The sequence below is a fragment of the Clarias gariepinus genome, chromosome 5 (assembly GCF_024256425.1).
Source record: "Clarias gariepinus isolate MV-2021 ecotype Netherlands chromosome 5, CGAR_prim_01v2, whole genome shotgun sequence".
NCBI lineage: Eukaryota > Metazoa > Chordata > Actinopteri > Siluriformes > Clariidae > Clarias > Clarias gariepinus.
Window position 1 is genome coordinate 38951242 of NC_071104.1, and position 20723 is coordinate 38971964.

The following is a 20723-nucleotide window of genomic DNA, read 5'->3' on the forward strand; positions in this document are numbered from 1 at the left end:
TGGAATAAAACTAAAAACAAAAAATTTGACATATTTCACAAACATTTTGTATGGTTCGTTATTGTCCCAATAAAAAAAAATACTTGACCACACCATACCCGTTATTTATTTATTTTATATATTTATTTATTTTTACAATTCAACCACTGTGTATATACAATTTAAATATTAAAGAATCCAATAAAACTGCAGTTACTAGTGTAACAATTAAAGTTACATATATAGGTTTCCCTTTTGACTCATTCTCTCTTTTATGGTTACTGATTTCCATCATTTCAACCAACTCTTATTTATGTGAGACTTGGATGAGCTGAAGACATTAATAATGAATTTATTTGCCAGGCTACAAATGATGCAATGTACACAAGCAGTAGACAGTAAACATTAAACAAGTGCATCAGATAATGTTCCTAATATATTATCAGTTTAAATCTATAAGCTGCAAACTAAGAAAGTGTGAGTAACTTTAAAATAAATCAATTTTAGCTTTGAAAGTTTTAAGTTCTTTGTATAGAGATTTTTTTCTTTTTTATTTCATATACATATGAAATTAAACATTGCATCAATGTCTAATTCGTAATAATTTCTATTTAATGTTAACAATAATACATAAGAACTAGGTCTAAACATATTCTTCTTATTTCACTTGTAGAATGTCATCTGTTGAGAGGAATTATATATAGTTTTAGAAAATCAATAATTTTAATTATAATTTTAGGTTAGGTTTTTGATGCAGATTATAAAGGTTTAGCAATTAATACTGCACTAAAAGACTAATATTAAAGCTTTAATCATTCTGGTTAATGGTCTGGATGTTTATTACTCGCCCTTATTTATAGCAGATGAAATTCAGCTCCTCGTCGCAGTCTCTGTTCTCCCAGACAGACGTGTTGAAGTTGTACGCAGCACAGCGATAGGGTTCGACTGGGCATGAAGGCAGTGACAGCAGGCTCTTCGGCAGTGTCCCGTTCACCCAAACCCAGTTTCCACTGAGGAAGCGCAGGCCTGTCCACACACTCGCTGTTTGGGATTGTTCAACCTCTATTTGAAGAAGGTCTAGCAGTGTTTCTGAATCCACAATGGCCAAGCCAGTGTAGTTACTCCTGCAGTACTGAAGAGCCTCCTCCCATGTTTTATTTTCATTCACCAACGTGAACATTCTATAACAACTAGCAGGATTCTGTTGATTACAGCTAGTATCATACCAGCCATCTTTAGAGATAACAGCACAACTCTCTCCAGGAGCCAAATCATCGGGCTCATTATGGGACCACCTTGTGTAATTTACCTTTTCCTGATCTGACCATTGCCAGATTTCTTTATGTGGTGCAGTTCTGTTCAGCCCAATCCAAGCCCAATAAACACCTGCTGGAAACATCACAGCTCTCCGATTTTCCTCTTCAGTAGTGATGGTGGCCAAATCCCAGTAATTCCTTCTGCAGTAGTTCTGAGCTGTAGTCCAGTCCATCTTGTGTGAAACATAAAAGTATTCTCTGACCACACTAACAGTCATCTCATAAACTGCCAACAGGAGACAGATTAAAAAGAGAGATCTCATCTTTGCTGTGATGTTCTCTAAGCTCTGTAAACCTTTACCCCAGAGTTCACAACTTTCTGACTTTAGCTTGACTAAAAAGCAAATGAAAATCACATGCAAATTATCATCAGCAAAACATCATCATCAGTTCAACACCTACAGTGTTGCCAAACACTGCGAACTTTAGTATGGATATAGGGGTGGGCGATATAACCAAAATCTTCTATCACGGTAGAAGCAATTTTCTACCTTGATAACGATAGATACTGTTTTACATAATGTAATTTTATTTAAACTGTGAATTGCTGAGGTTTGCCGCATTTTTTTACTTTGGCCATATTCGTTTGGATGCTTGGATTTCAGATGATAGAAAAGGTTTGACGTGTTTCCACCACTTGTTAAAACAGTGCACTTGCATACCTTGCAAATCACGTTCATCTCATTCGTATCACTTTTCTTATACCCAAACCAATTCCACAACACAGACGATGCACTTTTTTTCTTTAGAATCTCCTCGTTGTTGGTTTTGTTGCATGTAAGCAAACTCACTGCTGCTGCACCGTCTTCTTCCATTGTCGAAGTGTATGTGAGGCCAAACACATCAAAAGTGGGATGAAACTGTGGCACCCGATTGAACCAAATATCTGTGCGGCCCAGTGGACAGCGCTGCGCGACACACTGTTTTTTTATTTAAAAAAAAAAAGTTGGTTCGTGCTGCGTGATCCACCGGGTCTGGATATTTGGTCTTAATCAGGTGCCACGGTTTGGTCCCACTTTAGATGTGTTTGGCTTTCCATAGAAGTGAATGTGTATTGCGTGGTTACGTAACGTGCAATGTCACGTGATCTCAACCGCGATTAAGACAATAGACCAAAATCTCTATCGGTTGACAAATTTCTACCTGTTTATCGCCCACCCCTATATGGATATTGTATTTGTATAGTATTTGGAAAGCAGCCCAATGAAACAGTCTGTACCTGATTAATTTGCACATACGTATATTAGGTCAGGTCACAACTACCTAAGTTTTCCAGTGTAGCACTAACCACTGTAACTCAGTGTATTCAACACAAACACTTGCCCTTAAACCTCATTTAAAGCCACTAGTTACTTATCTGGGTTAATGAAATCATTATGTAGAAAATCTCTATCAAGTTGTTAAATAATTACACATAATATAATTAAATTAAAACAATGTTCAAAAACAGGAAGTGCACTGAATTACAGAAGATGAAGGTCAGAGAGGAGAAATGCACAGTAACAAGGGCTGTACATATACAACATCAGCATGGGCGTTATTTGAGGCAGTCCAATTATCTTTACTGTGGTTGATATCATCCATAAAATATAGTCAGGCAACAAGGGGCAAGGATAATGTATAATTATAAATGGTAATACAAGTGCCGAATAAAAATCAGGAACTAAACATAAGAAAGAAACTCAGCTTTGTATATGTGTATGTACATAGATAAGCCTTTGCAACTACAAACAAAACACAACAGGACTTAAATAAACTAACAAACCACAAACATCTGACAAATGTGTGCAGAGAGGACCAGCCTGCCCCATCACACACTTGCTGCAAGGGGACACCTTTTGCCAGGGAACGTCTCGGGTTACTTGCTGAACGAGATGATGCGCTCCAATGCCGCACTGCTGGCGTGACTGGACGTTCTTTCAGACAAAAATTGACCTGAGGATGTTTCTGGTTCACTCCTACTTATAACCTGCAGGTGCACCTCATCAGATGACGTCACCTGACCGAGGTTATATAAGCCAAAATTTTACACACATGCCTTACAACCGGTAGAACAAAGAAATGTTGTAGAACAAAGAAGTCATTGCAATCAGTCCCAATTTAGTTACAAGTGACGGTGTGCACACAATTGTCCAGAGGCAGTGCCAAGCTGGCATTAGGCATTCAGCTGGTGAGTAATGAATAAACTGTGTGTAGAGAAATAATATTTGCATAATCAGGGTTAAAATTAAAACACATTTACAGCTGCGTGAGGCATCAATCACATGAAAATACTTCACGCAAATGCACCAGCTGGACAACTGAAGAGTGCAGTGAGAGTTTTATCCAAAGAGGGAAGTACAGTACATGGTACAGTATTTAATAAAATATTTGCAATAAGTTTAATCACATAGCACATTTAATATTCATAAGACACTCAAAGACTAAAAAATGCATGCTGGTGAGAGAAAAACAGAGAGAGAGAGAGAAAGAGAGACATTATACATAACACATAATATTGTATTTTGTTGGAATCTCCTAATCAAGTGTGTTATCCCTGAATTGTAATGACTAAAAATAATGATGCAGTGTTTTGTTTATGATTAAACTCTGTGCAGATATTGAAATTTTCTCTGCCCTGATAGATCATACAGAACCTGAGCCATGCGGTGTATGGTGTATGTGCATGCACGTGCAAAACGATGCCCATATTTTCAAAAAGGAATAATCAAACCTCACTTTATTTCCAAGACTAGAGATGTCCCAAGCACACTTCTTTCAAATTACAATAGTCAAATTTTAAAAGTAAGAAGATAAAGTAAAAACATAGTCTTATGCCTGTAGCTTTAAGATTTCCCATTCAAATATATCAGCTGAAAAAAAGGAGTTTTTTCTTGTTAGCAGCAATGTTGGGTTTGTACTCCTTGTAGATTGATCAGCCGTAACATTACTACCACAGAACGTTCACACATTAAAATTTATTATCAATTGTATACCAGTAAACTGGTGACAGGATCATGGCACCCAAGGCTTACCCATGGCCACGGGGATCAAAGGTCAACCCATCTGGTCTAATTCCACAGACAAGCCAATGCAGCACAATTCACTGAATAAAGTCAACATCAGCCACAAACGAAAAGGCACCAGAACACCCTGTGCACCACAGTCCACCACACCCTGGTCCCAGCAGACAAAGAGCACCAGGCAACTGACCCAGACTTCAAATTCCCCCCCAAACCCAATCCGATGGATGTACTGAACAAACAAGTCTGATCAAGTCGAGGCCCCACACCACAACTCACAGCACTCAAAAAATCTGCTGTCAAGGTCCTGGTGCTAGACACTACAACACACTCCTAGAGGTCTTGTGGAGTCATGCCCTAAAGTGCCAATGCTGCCCATGTGGCACTAGGGAACAACAAAATAGTGGGCCTAATATAAGTGTATTAAGATATTGATAAGAAAGATGTAATATTGTCTTTCACATGCTAGAGGGACGGGTGTTATTCTGTTTGAGTCATTGCGTGACAGAGTCCTTCTATACATTGCTGAGGCAGTTATTTAAGCACAGATTTGTTTTGGGGAGGTTTGGTGCTTATGACTAATCTGATTAATTATGCCATTTATGGTAACCATCCACATTATATAAAGTAATTATTTTCTTGATAAGACATTTGCTGAAAAAGATATGGCATTATTTTTGGTTAATTGTTGCTGAAAATACAATGTGTGATTATTCTTTGTTGTTTGATAGTCCATGTGGCTAAGCACATTTTTTCCTACTTTATAATAATTTCTGTGGACTAATTTGGGAGTCATATGGGGTTTTATTTTACTTGTTGTATATCATACAAAACATTGTATCTTTTAGCAGTAAATTTTATTTGTTTTGAAGAGATTTATATTGTGTGTTAGAATTAAATCAATATAATCGTGGCTGCATTTATAATATTTGATTTCAGTATTTTGCTGCACTTACGTTTTAATGTATAATTAAAAAACATAGCAGACTTGTTTTTCTTATGAGAAGAGGTTAACTGTTTGTTGACTGAGGTCTAATGTGAAGAAAACATGACGAGGGTTACACATTGATAATGTTCTGGCTGACCGGTGTGTAGTGCCATAAAGGGTATTTATTTTTATTTTATTAAGTCTTACTACTGTGTTTGTCTTGTAAAGTTTTTTTTTTTTTTTTGAGTAGCTTTAATGTTTTTTATCTTAGTTTACCCAAATGAAATACACTTAAATAAAAGGCAATGACTCCGTTGACTGAATGTTATATTGGTGGTCAATGTGTGATGTTTTTTAAAGAAAAAAGTAGCATATCTACAAATTCCTTTAACGAGCTCATTCAGGCAGGGGAGGATCCTTGTCTCTGCTGGTTACACATTTGTGCATATACACTTGTTTGGTAACAATTTTAAAATACAATAAATGCTTTATAGCTTGTTGGATAATTAATAAGTTCTTCTGCAGCTTTCCCTGATTACTAAAGGGGCTAAATTAGACTTGCTGATATTAATTCCTCTCCTTCTTGTTATTATTATTATATTTTTGTGATCTCTAGGTTGAAGATTGGAAATTTTGCATAATCATTATTTTTTGCATAAATCATACATATGGCAGAAAAATAATTGCTGTTAAACCGTGCATTCACATAGTCAACAGCAACGTCGTAAACATATTTGTTTACATACTTTGGCCTATATGCTAAACATGTAACCATAGGATTCCAGTAGGGAGCAAACTGGGAAATTCAATCACACAGTTTTGCATAAAGTAAATGAACATGGTGACACTGGAAGAACATGTTGATATTTAAGATAAATATTTATCTTAACCACAAATGTAAATGTGTTTTATTGGGATTTTCTGTGATAGACCAACACAAAGTGGAATGTAATTGAATGATTTTCAAACCTTTTTAAAACTTTTTACAAATAAAAGTCTGAAAAGTGTGCCAGTTATTTTTATTCAGCCCCCTTTACTCTGATACCCCAAAATACAACAACACAATCTCAAAAAGCAACACAATCTAAAGAAATGTATACCTAAATGTGAAATAAAGTAATTGACATGTATCGGTCTGAATAGGGGTACAACGCCATTTTTAACGCTTTGGGACTCCAGAGCAGGGAGAGAACGGTGAGAGCCATGGTTCTACTAATGGTTCGACAAAAATCATTCCAAGCACATAATGACGACTCATTCAGGAGCTCATAAAAGAACCCAGGATAACATCCGAAGAACTACAGGATCTCCCCATCCATGGATCTCCTATGACCTTTGTCCTCTAAACCGAGGAAGACTACTTGTCCTGCTCATTGGCTTTCCGAAATATTGCGCTACAGCAGGAGAGAATTAAGAACTGCTAAGAGAAAATGGAAGAAGTCACAGCTTGATGCAGATCTTGTCTCCTACCGGACTCTTCTCTCCAAATTCTTATGTGACCTGATTTCTGCCAAAACTCAGAAAAAGCTGAAAGCCTCTGCACATAATCCCGGCAACCTCCACAATATCTTCTCCTCACTACTCAACCCACCGGCTCCTCTTACCCCATCCTCTCTAATTGCTGATGACTTTGCCACATTCTACGATGGGAAAATTGTAGCAATGTGCCAGTCCTTTGACCCCAACCCAACACCAGAACTTCAGGACCTTCCGTCCCCTCTCTTAGCAGAATTCTCCAACCTGTCATCTGATGAGATTCAGCAGATCATCTTTTCATCCAATCCCACCACCTGTTCATTAGACCCAATCCCTTCCACAATGCTTCAGGACATTTTTATGACCTCCTGCCCTTTACCACAACCATCAACCATTCCATATTGTCTGGTCAAGTTCCTGCTGCTTTTAAGAAAGCAGAGGTTATTCCCATCATCAAGAAACCCTGCCTGGATCCAGCAGAAGTTAGCAACTATCGCCCGGTATCGCTTCTTTCTTTTATTTCCTAAATTGTTGAAAGAACGGTTTATAACCAAATGTCTCTTTATCTCTCACAGAACAACCTTAATAATCCCAACCAATCTGGATTTAAAGTGGCACATTCCACAGAGACTGCCCTTCTGTCAGTCACTGAGAAGCTCCATGTTGCTAGATCAACTAAACTATCATCTGTCCTCATCCTCCTGGACATGCCGGCTGCATTTGACACAGTAAACCACAAGATTCTGTTATCTATTTTTACAAGGCTTGAAATCTGCAAGACAGCAATGATTTGGTTCCTACCTGGAAGATTGGTTGACAAGGTGACATGGAAAGGATCCACATCTGCCCCATGAAGACTCTTTACTGGTGTCCCTCAGGACTCAGTACTAGGTCCTCTTCTGTTCTCCCTCTATACCCGGTCTCTTGGTAAAGTCATAACATTGCACATAAAAAAAGCATCACAGAAAATGGCCTACTCTAAAATAAAAGGAAAATAGACTATGAAAACTGAACCTTCAACAATAAATGGACAGATTAATGTATGTTCATTCTTCCTGCAGCAGGTTTACAACTAACTTGTCTCATTAGTTCTGAAACCATGGTGCTCATAAAAAGCAGTAATGTGTGCATGAGATAAAGCATGGATTGTTAGAGCAAACATTACTGAATCATTATTGTCTCTCTTCACTCTCTTTTAAGTCAACAGTGGCTGTGTGGTTGTTTGAGGTCTTGCAAAATCTGATCTGTTAATTTTACACATTTGGTAACTTTGTCCTCTTTTTTTTTAACTCTATCCTTTTCATCCTGTCCTGGCCTCTTCCTATGGTCCATCTTTCAAGTTCGTTCACTCAAATCTTCAATTAATTTAAATGACTGATGTCAGCTGTTTGCAGTGTACCAATTTTAATGATTTGGGAGTGGGATTACCTTCATGTGGTTTTATCCATTGCCTATTGCCACCCAGAGCCTGCAGTGTCACATGCATACAATGTGGACTACATCTGGATGCAATTATCATAAAACTTATGTTATTTGTTTTTGTGGCTGCCAGCACCGGAACTCAGCAGCACCGTGGGGTTTCTCCTGGACCTCCCAATTAGCCACTCCAGCTTTGTAGAAGAGTTTAAAATTGTATTGTATCTAATTATAATTTTGATTAAAAAATATGTTCACTGTGGATCCCCATGGTGAACTTTGACAACACAAAACCAATCGAATCCTTCTGGTCCTCCTCCTGTCATATTCCAAAACAGTTCACAGTGTGAACTGTGGACAACAGCTAACCTATCCAGGGCTACTTAGTTTTATACTCTAATGTGTGATCTACTGAGAAATCCCAAATTTTGACTTTTGTGTTTTTGACAAAGATATGGCAGCAACCTTGTGGCTTTTCACAGCTCAATCAAACTGTTTCACCTGCATATAATTCTGCTTGTTGAATGGGTACAATTTGGGTAAACACTGGTATAACACATTTTTTAAAGAGAAAAATTTACCATATCCACAACCCATTGTCCTCCAGGGTTAAATATTTAGTGGTGACCACAGGGTGTTGGGGTCATTTTAGGTTTTCTTAAGCTAGCTCTTATTTCAATTGGTACACAGTTAAAATTTAATAAATAATGTTTAGTGCACCATGTTAACTATTTTATTAAAAGTTCCTTTATGTCAGGCTACAAGTCACACAAAATAAACAAAGTATTTTAAGTAACACATCACATACAAACAGATTTTACATTTCAAATTCAACTGAAAGCAAACAAAGTGTAAGTGATTTTCCATTCAAATACAGTACCACCTGGAATCATGTGAGTCATTCTAGAGTAGAATCTCTTTAGAATGATGTTAAAATACTTAACAAGTATTTTGCAATTTTTTCACTTTCATTTTCCCAAAAATATGTGAACAACCATTTATCCACATGGCAAACATTTATTAGGCCCTAAGTCATCATATTGTGTGAAGGGCCCTAGTGTTTTCCTAAGGATTTTTTCCCACCTTTTTGGGCTTATGGGGGGTCTTAACATACTCAAAAGAGAGCTCATAAGCGTATTTATCTAGATCATTTGTATCTGTGCTAGTTTTCTGCTTATGTGACCCATATAGTTATTTTTTTCTCAGTTAAAAAAATGCTTTGGGTTTTAAGAACTACATTGGAAGAACAAAGACAAACTTAGGTGTAGTGGAAGGTGCAAAAGGTAAGGTGAGAAACTTTGAAAAACGTACTGTCTCCCCCCACTACTGACTATGACATGGTGCTAATTGTTATGTTTGTAAGGGGTTCTTTCGACCTGCCAGCACGCAAATGAGTTTATGCTAAAGCCAACTCAGACAAGCCTGACGAATGCAGGAGCACACACCTGTGGCACTTTAACCATTAGTGCATCAACGTTGTCTTGTAAACAGCTGATTAAATATATGAACACGGCTGTTCAGAATCAATACTAAACACACATGCATGGTCAATTTTTAGTCCTCAATCCAAATACATCAATACGTTAATAACTTACACCATGATAACATGAGTGCAGAAGGATCTAAAGAGACTCTATTAGACTTTGATATGTTCACAGTAACTTCACCGTAGACATTGTTTATTTTGCTGCAACATGACAAAACAGCCATATCCCATAAAACAGTGCTTGCTTAATAAGCCATACTTAAAAAACAAACTAGGAAGTAAGTGTTTGATGCATTACAGTACTGTGTATTAACAAGTTCCCTTAACAACATAGCTAAAGTGTACAGTACTGTACAGTATGTACGCTGGTGGGGATTGAAAGATTGTTCATTTTCCACTGTGCCCTTCATTGTGGAAGAACAGCCAGCCAAACCCGAGGTGGTGGGGCTGTGTGGAGGTTGTGCAGCCATTTAGATTCAGATTGCCACTAATCAGACTAAAATCGCAGCCCTTAGTACTCAGCTGGAGGCTTTGAGCCGGAGACTGGAACAGCTAGAAAACCAGAGGACTTCCCTTTCTCCAGTGTGGCAGCAGCTTACCTCTGGTCCCCCGCACCCCCCTGTGGACGTTGGCTATTTGGGTCCCCAGACTCGGATAAGGGCAATGCTAAACTGCCAATCTCGCCAGCATTTTTAACTTCCAGCCCGGTCTGCCCTCGCATCAGTCCCAAGAAAAATCCCCAAAAAAAGCACACAACTTCCAGATGTGCCTCTCAGGCCTTTGACTGCTAAACGGTAGGAGACATTTTACAAAGTGTTTCCAGCAAGGAGAGCATTGCCCTGATGTGTATGCAGCCAGTATCTTCATGGCGCTCTGTACATTTAATGCCTACCAGAGCTGGGTAAAGCAGGTGAACTGGAATGGGACAAGTGGCAAAGTAACAATTTACAAAAAAAAAGCTGCACAAGTGTGTCATGCAAAGATTTCTGGATTTGACAGCAGATCACTAGTTTTGAGTCAGAAGTAAAATAAACAAAAGACTGAGAAGCCCCCGTAAACTTGAACATGAAAAGCCACGGGCTGGCTCAACACCCTAAAAAATGCTGGGTTAAAAACGACCCAATCTGGGTCTTTAAAGTTTTGCAAACCATACATATATGCAATAAACAACATCCTATTAAATGTTCATACAGTAGAAAACACATTTATTTTTCAAAAGCACAATATACTGAATAAAAAAAATTACAAAGCTAGGGTATAGGTAACCTGAAACAAAAACATGGAAACAGCTACTATCAAAAATAAAATAAGCAAAATAAGCATGGCTTTTGGGATAAAGCTCATTATATATATATATATATATATATATATATATATATATATATATACATACATACATGCACACAGTGGTGTGAAAAACTATTTGCCCCTTCCTGATTTCTTATTCTTTTGCATGTTTGTTACACAAAATGTTTCTGATCATCAAACACATTTAACTATTAGTCAAAGATAACACAAGTAAACACAAAATGCAAGTTTTAAATGATGGTTTTTATTATTTAGGGAGAAAAAAAATCCAAACCTACATGTCCCTGTCTGAAAAAGTAATTGCCCCCTGAACCTAATAACTGGTTGAGCCACCCTTAGCAGCAATAACTGCAATCAAGCATTTGCGATAACTTGCTGGTGTGTTTTGGGTCATTGTCCTGCTGCAGCACCTAAGATTGCTTCAGCTTGAGTTGACGAACAGATGGCCGGACATTCTCCTTCAGGATTTTTTGGTAGACAGTAGAATTCATGGTTCCATCTGTCACAGCAAGCCTTCCAGGTCCTGAAGCAGCAAAACAACCCCAGACCATCACACTACCACCACCATATTTTACTGTTGGTATAATGTTCTTTTTCTGAAATGCTTTGTTACTTTTACGCCAGATGTAACGGGACACGCACCTTTCAAAAAGTTCAACTTTTGGTTTGTAGGTCCACAAGGTATTTTCCCAAAAGTCTTGGCAATCATTGAGAATTTTTTTTTTTAGCAAAATTGAGACGAGCCTTAATGTTCTTTTTGCTTAAAAGTTGCGCCTTGGAAATCTGCCATGCAGGCCGTTTTTGCCCAGTCTCTTTCTTATGGTGAAATCGTGAACACTGACCTTAATTGAGGCAAGTGATGCCTGCAGTTCTTTAGATGTTGTCCTGGGGTCTTTTGTGGCCTCTCGGATGAGTTGTCTCTGCGCTCTTGGGGTAATTTTGGTCGGCCGGCCACTCCTGGGAAGGTTCACCACTGTTCCATGTTTTTGCCATTTATGGATAATGGCTCTCACTGTGGTTCGCTGGAGTCCCACAGCTTTAGAAATGGCTTTATAACCTTTACCAGAATGATAGATCTCAATTACTTTTGTTCTCATTTGTTCCTAAATTTCTTTGGATCTTGGCATGATGTCTAGCTTTTGGTCTACGGTGTCAGGTAGCTCCTATGTAAGTGAGTGTGGCAGTAATCAGGCCTGGGGGACTACAGAAATTAAACTCAGGTGTGATAAACCCCAAATAAATTTTTTTAACAAGGGGGGCAATCACTTTTTCACACAGGGCCATGTAGATTTGGAATTTTTTTTTTGTCCCTTAATAACGTAAACCTTCGTTTAAAAACTGCATTTTGTGTTCAATCATGTTATCTTTGATTAATAGTTAATGGTTTTTGATGAGCAGAAACATTTAAGTGTGACAAACATGCAAAAGAATAAGAAATCAGGAAGGGGGCAAATAGTTTTTCACACCACTGTATATTTTAGTCTGACTAGTTGATCTTGTGGTCTGCGTTGTTTTTAAGCTAATTACCGGGGAAATGCATTGTCATAACTGGGGTCATACTGGCACATTACAATCACCCAAATATTAATACTTTAATACTTCCATCTAGTAGTTTCTGTAGTGACTGATAGTTAATTTAGCCTGAGTCACAAGCAACTTTGGTTAAAGAAGGCTACCTGGTTAGCTTACATGCAGCAGTCATATTTGCATACTACTTGCCAGAGGTGTGGACTCGAGTCATGTGACTTGGATGAATTTGATGACTTTAGACTCGACTTGACAAAATATAAAAAGACTTGCAACTCGACTTGGACTTTAACATAAATAATTCGGACTTGCACTTGGACTTGCGCTTATTGACTTGTAAAGACTTGCTACTTCCCATAAAAAGCCCAAAGATAAAAAGTATGTTAACATGGACCGCTCTATCTCTGTTTATGTGTCTGTGCGCGTGTGTGTGACAGAGCGCATGCGCGCATTCGGCACGACATCCAATCAAAGTACCGTAGATTCTTTTGATTCGACAGTGTCCAACATGACAACAACGTGAACGCGCCAGTTCGCGAATTGATACCGAAGGTAGTTTCGTTTGGCTATAAAAAATTGAGCTTCCACAGAACGTAGTAAAGGCCAAAAAGGAAATTGTTAGCGTTATCTCGCATAATAATAATAATAATAATTATAATTATTATTATTATTATATAATATAAAATTTTTAATTATAACAATATTTATTATCATTAATATTATAATATATAATACTAATTATAATATAATAATAATAATAATAATAATAATAATTATTATTATTATTATTATTATTAATTTATATATCATAATAATTATTTTTAATGTCTTGAGACTGTATCTGACGGGTCTCTATTTTGGCATTATGGTTTTGCTGAAAAGGCATATTTGATATAAAATATGAGACAAAATACTGACATGTTTACAGCCTACAAGTGACTCAGCCGAGGTTCATCATTCTAAATATGTCCAAGATAACAAGGGAAACACATCCTGTTGGCTAGAGTTCGTCAGGGATTAAAAAACACTAACTGTCCTTTTTATTCTTTACCGCGCTCCGTAGAATCTCAGTGGTCCGCGCATAACCCTTCGCGGGCGAGCCTTCTCCTAAATGCGCGTTCCCTGTGCCCTTTTCACGGGGGTGGGGCTAAAAAAAACGCATCCTGATGGGGGAACCAACTTCGGATTGTTTGTATGAGGTAGCCTACGTGAGTGCATCACACAAGGTAGGGAGCAAAGTTCTTTAATGTTATGTGAAGAAAACAACGTTATTGTTTGTATGAAGTAGCTTACTTCATTGAGAATATGTGCTACCATTTTACATTGCTACTAGCATTTACTAACATTTGTATTTTTATGTATCTGAGCAATGTTCTTTCATAAAAAAAGGTTTGTTTAATAAATACAGATCTTACAACCGTACATAATCTGTATACATTTAATTTTTCTGCTAAAAAGACTTGAAAAGACTCGAAAGTCAAACCGTAGGACTTTGGACTTGACTTGAGACTTGTTGGCCTTTGACTTGGGACTTGACTCCGGACTTGCCTGTCTTGACTCGGGACTTGACTCTGGACTTGAGGGCAATGAATTGAGACTTACTTGTGACTTGCCAAACAATGACTTTGTCCCACCTCTGCTACTTGCCAAAGGGGAAAGGTGTAAAATATTGTTATACCTCGGGAGAAACACGGGCGAATTTTGACCGCGGAGTAAATTACTAGCTAGTGAAAAACGGGAGGGTTAACAGGCCTGCATATTTGTGAGAAGACCAGTGTTTTGTAACATCCCAGCATTTTATTGTCTCAAGCAGTGAGATTAATAGGGTTCTAATGTTAATGTGGTTGTTAACGATAACAACCTAACTAAATGCTAGCGTCATGCTAACACTATAGTTACAGTTTTGTCATCCTGCAAACATTCAACAGAGAAAGATAAAAAGCTCAGACATCTTATCCGTTTCCTTCATACACAGGTGGGGTTCTTTGGCTAACTATAGCAGCTATTGTCAGCTAAATTATCTTACCTCAGACCAGCCTGAAAGTTTAAGTGTAACCTTAACACGGTAACAGTAATAAATCTTATATATAGTAATAATATTTTAGTCATATGTGACTTAGGTGAGTGAACATGTGAATACAGACCTTGTATTTAACATCATTTTCCCTTAAATGAACCGTCATCAGCGGTGTGGAAGCTCAAGAGAGACAGCAAACTGCAACCCAGCAGCTGGGTTACACAAAAACTACCCAACTCTCTGTAAATAACCCAGAAAAATGACCCAACAGAGGAAACCCAGCGCTTGGGTAGAAACAACAACCCAGCGTTTTTTAGTGTGTAGCAATATTTTTGTCCCAATTATGTCACCAAATACTTTGACAACATACAGTACACTTATCAGCCATAACATTAACACCTCAAAATATTAACATATTCATTAATTATTACTTAAACCCCATTAATACTGTGTAAGGTAACTAGGGTAAATTAAGGATGTCTTAAAACATAATGCAATGACTTATTTTATTTATTTATTCATTTATTTATTTTTTATAATAGCATACACATCATGGGTTGTGTATAAAATGATTAAAAAGATCAGTTTTATTAATCTGTGAGCTCAGTTTATTACCCAGTGCCCACGGTTTATAATTTTTTTAACCACATCATTTATTCATGAAACTATATTAACAATGCAAAAACTGCCTGAATATGACATCGGAGCTTGGATTAGCAGAAGAGGCATTTCCAAATAAAGCCTTGCTTTTTTTTTAGGTTAGGTTTTTAGTGCAGATTTTACTCACCATTATTCATAGCAAAGGAAAGCTCTTTGTTGCAGTCTCTGTTCTCCCAGACAGACATGTTGAAGTTGTACGCAGCACACCGATACGCTCGACTGGGCATGAAGGCAGGGGGCCAGGGGTAGCTCAGTGGTTAAGGCATTGGACTACGGTTCGGAAGATCCCACGTTCAAACCCCACAACCACCAAGTTGCCACTGTTGGGCCCTCGAGCAAGGCCCTTAACCCTCAATTGCTCAGATGTATAATGAGATAAAAATGTAAGTCGCTCTGGATAAGAGCGTCTGCCAAATGCCTAAATGTAAATGTAAGGCAGTGTCCCATTCACCCAGAGCCATGTTCCATAAAGGAAGCGCAGGCCTGTCCACACACTAGCTGTTTGGGCTTCTTCAGTCTCTATTTGAAGGAGGTCTAGCAATGTTTCTGAATCCACAACGGCCTAGTCAGTGTAGTTACTCCTGCAATGCTCATGAGCTTTCTCCCATGTTTTACTTTTGTTTACCTATGTAAACATTCTATAACAAATGGAAGAATGACCTTCACCACAGTCAGCATCATACTGTACCAGCCATCAGGTGCAATAACAGCACATTTCTTTTTCCCATCATTAGGCTTGTCCTTGTGCCAGTTTGTGAAATTTACTTCTTCTCCATCAGACCACTGACATGTGTCAGGGGGCGCTAGAGGGTGTGATGGATCCAAGCGCAGAGTTAGACCGGTGATTCCGAGTTGGATTGGATGGGTGGAGATAGTGGACAGGGGACCAGTCGACAGATCTGGGAGAGGTGAAATGTAGGATTGATTCTGCGCATGGAGAGTGGTAGAGCTAGTCGGACGGAGCATGGGTTTATGATCCGGGGGTGATGGTGAAAGGGCCGATGAATCTTGGTGAAATTTTCTTGGATGTGGTCTTGAGGGGGAGGTCACATGCAAACAGCATGACCCTTTGGCCGACAAGATATCTAGGGGCTGGTAACTGATGACGATTTGCCTGGCATATGGTGCACCGTAGCTGGTTGTGCGCAGGCTCCCATGTTCTCTTGCAGCGCCGGATAAAGGTTTGGGCTGAGAGTACGGCTACCTCCTCTTCCTGGGTCGGTAAGAGGGGTGGTTGGTAGCCCAGGCAACAGTGGAAGGGGGACATGCCTGTGGAGGAGGTAGGGAGCGAGTTGTGGGCGTACTCGACCCAGGGTAAAAAGCAGCTCCAGGAGGATGTATCCATTTACATTTTACATTTAGGCATTTGGCAGACGCTCTTATCCAGAGCGACTTACATTTTTTTTTGTTTCATTACACATCTGAGCAGTTGAGGGTTAAGGGCCTTGCTCAAGGGCCCAACAGTGGCAACTTGGTGGTTGTGGGGTTTGAACCTGGGATCTTCCGAAACGTAGTCCACTGCCTTAACCACTGAGCTACCCCTGGTATCCCGGGTCGCCATGCATCTTAAAGATTTATTCAGCTCCTGGTTGATTCGTTCCGTTTGGCCGTTAGTTTGGGGATGGAATCCGGAAAAAAGGCTGGGGTTAGCATCGACGAGGTTGCAAAAGGCTTTCCAAAATTGGAAAGAAAACTGGGGGCCTTTGTGCGAGACGATGTTGACCGGGAGTCTGTGAAGTCGGAAGACGTGGTTGATTATTAGTTTGGCTGTTTCCTTCGCAAACGGGAGTTTCGGTAGTCGTATGAAATGTGCAGACTTAGAGAAGCGATCCACAATGGTCAGGATGCAGGTATTGTTTTGGGATGGTGGTAGACCGGTGACAAAGTCGATGGAGATGTAGGACCAAGGGCGGTGGGGAATAGGAAGCGGTCTAAGGTAATCCTCAGGAGGGCGGTTGGTAACCTTGTTCCTGACACAGGTGTCACAGGACGCCACAAAGTTCTCGACATCCTCCTCAATCTGGACCACCAGAAGCGCTGTTGAAGAAGGAAGAGAGTGCGTGCTGCCTCAGTGTGGCATGCCAGTCTGGAACTGTGAGCCCAGTCTAACACCTGTGGTCGTACAGAGACTGGGACAAAGAGCTTGTCAGGTGGGATGATGCTTGGGCTTGGTTCTTGTTCAAGGGTCTGCTGAACAAGCTGCTCCACAGTAAGCCGGGTTATTGCCACGAGACATTAGGAAGGAAGGATAGTCTTCGTTGTGGATGCGTCCTGAGAGGTGAAGAAATTGCGGAGAGAGGGCGTCAGGTTTAGCGTTTTTGGAACCAGGGCGATACGACAGCGTGAACTGGAAATGAGAAAATAATAACGACCACCGTGCTTGGCGTGAGTTAAGTCTTTTTGCCGTTCTTAGATATTCCAGATTCTTATGGTCTGTCCACACAAGAAAGGGGTGGTCGGCCCCTTCCAGCCAGTGCCTCCATTCTTCTAGGGCCAATTTGACCACCAATAGTTCACGGTCCCCAATGTTGTAGTTGCGTTCAGGGGGTGTGAGTCTGCGGGAGAAGAAGGAGCATGGGTGAAGTTTATTGTCTTTTGTGGACCTCTGAGACAGGATGGCCCCCACCCCAGTTTTGGATGCGTCTACTTCCACGACAAACTGGAGGGAGGGGTCGGGGAAGATGAGGATGGGAGCAGTGGTAAAGCGATGTTTAAGATCCTTGAATGCTATGTCTGCCTGGGGGTTCCATTGGAATAAGATCTTAGAAGACGTGACGGTCGTGACCATGCTGTAGCTCTGGATGAAGCGGCGATAAAAGTTGGCGAACCCTAAGAAGCATTGGAGTTCGCGTCTTGATGACGGTACTGGCCAGCCAGTGACCGCCTTCACCTTCATGTCCAGAAACATGATCCTTGGTCCGGGGAAGAAACAGATGCGGGGCTACGGGGGGCCTGCCCTTTTAGTGGGCAGAAGCGCACGACGTGACCGGTCTGGCCGCAATAAAAGCAGGCGCCGTTGTCTCTGCGGTGCTGGTGTTCTTTGGGTGAGATGCGTGTGCGGCCTAGCTGCATGTGTTCAGGGGGTGCCTCGGAAGTGACTAAGGCTGGTGCAGAGGTGCATAGTGTGAGACAAGGCTGCCGTTCAGATCTTCGAATCCGCTTGCGGGCATCAACACGTGTTGCTAGGTCAATGAGTGCCTGCAGGTCCAAGAGGAGTTCACGAGCCGCGAGCTTGTCTTTAACTGAGTCTGAAAGCCCATGGAGGAAACAGTCGAAAAGAGCTTTTTCGTCCCAGTCACAAGAGGGAGTCAAAGTCCGGAAATCAATGGCATAGTCAGAGACAGACCGTGCCCCCTGGCGTAACTGAAGTATTTGGTTCGCTGCCTGATGTCCTGTGAAGGAACGATCAAAAGCCCTCCTCATTTTTTCAGTAAAAGTTCTATAAGTGAAGCAACATGGAACTTGAGCATCCCACAGTGCCGTTCCCCTGGGGGGGAATGTAGCAGAGCGGGTGTGGGAGGTGGCTGATTCTGAATCTGAGTGGAGAGAGACTGCAAGGTTTCGGTGATGGTTTGAAGTGTATTAGTGATTTGTGTGATTTACTTTTGATGTGTTCCTAAGAGGGTTCCTTGGCACTCTAATGCCCCCCTCAGACGAGCAGCCTCTGCTGGATCCATTCCTTTTGGCCAGATTATTCTGTCAGGAGGCGCTAGAGGGCGTGATGGATCAAAGCACAGAGTTAGACCGGTGATTCCGAGTGACAAATGATATATTTGTGATAGTGCTTGTGTAGCAGACTGAGCCGGCCGAGTGGATTAAAGAGTATGTGCAGGTTAAGCTCCATGCTGTGGCGTGAGCAGAGAGTCTCGCTGGAACGCGGAAGCGCACGTGAGAGCTCTGTGTGCAACGTGAACCTGGGAGGAATGCAGAAGCGCTGCGGGTCGGCGAGAGCGCCCTGTGTGTCCTGAGCAGGAATGCAGAAGTGCAAAGAGCCATCGAGGAAGCTTTGTGTGCAGCGCAACTCGCGCAGTGTTGCAGAGACGTGGAGAGCCGGCGAGAGAATGGAGAAGCCGCACAGGTTGGTGGCTGGTTTTGCTAAGCTTATTCGTGGTCGAAGGCGAGCGAGGTTCAGAGCCAGAGAGACGAGAGAGAAGGATCCGAATTCGTAGTCGTTGAGGCAAATCCAAAGGTCGATAACAAAACTCCGTAAGCGTGGAATCCAAACGTGAGACAATGGCGTGGTCGAGAAGAAACGAAGCGTGGTCGGTAACAGGTAGTCGAGACATGGAATTAACGCTGGAAAATTGGGCTACGAAAGGCACACAATAATCTGCCAACGTGACGTTGGCAGAGCGTGGTTTAAATAGGTAAGGAGGATGATTGGTGATAACGCACAGGTGTGTTGAGAGCGGAAGGTGAGGTGGCGAGATGCAAGGTGGTTGGGAACGCGGAACAGGAGTGCTTATATGATCATGGCAGAGCTGTAGCTTGACGGGTTGTGGCAAGATGTTTACTTGTGAGCCCAATCCAAACCAGAAAATTTATTGGTCCTGGAAGTGTCATAGTCCTCTGATTTTCTTCTTCTGAAGTAATGGTGTCTAAATCCTTATAATTTTCTCTGCAGTAGTTCTGAGCTGTAGTCCAGTGCATTGACTGTTTAACCTAAAAGTATTCTCTCACCACCCTGCAACTGCAAACAGGAGACAGTAGCCCTGTAAACATTTACTTGTACCTCCACCTGAACAACTCACAACTTTCTGACTTCAGACTAAGAAGAAATTAAAATACAAATTAGCATCAGCACAACACCATCATCAGTTCAACAAAACCACCAGTATGGGCAAACACTGTGGAATTTATTATTGATGGTTTTTTGTAAGAGTTTGGAAAGCAGTTAAATAAAACAGTCTGTACTCAGAATTAGTAAAACTGATTTATTTGCAACGGTCAGGTCAGAACTACAGTACACAACTACAAGTTTTCCCTAACACTTACCACTGTACTTCAAAATGTTCAACACAAGCACTAGCCTTTAAACATCTGAAATCTCAGGAAAGGACACTGAATCAAATCTGCTTACATGTTGCGTATAATATATAATCATAAAAAGTTATGAAAGTAATTAGTCCAGATTAAAAACTAAAAAGTCTACATATATACCTATAAATAAAACATATAAAAAGTTGGAATAATAGCCTGCTTCGTAAATGCACATGTAAATAACCATGATTTTGCAACTACATAAAATCACAACAGGACTTACAGTTAATAGACCAACTAAGCACAAATTTAAACAAAACAGGTGCACACAATCACAATACAATGGGGAGAAAAAACACCACCAGAATTCAGTGAATGATGCAATAAACTGATTGATCCAATTAAAAGTTGAATGTAAAAATAAATAAATTGTGCTGAATTAATCAGTATTTTATATTCATACACTGCTCAATAATGAGAACATGAAACAAGCATTTAATAAAATGTTTAATGTGTAATAAAATAATTACAAATATGATTATTTATGATTATTTTGGGCTTAAAAAAAAAAAAAAAAAAACATATTTCAGTCATAATGGGTGTAAACAGGTTTGACCCAAAACTGGGT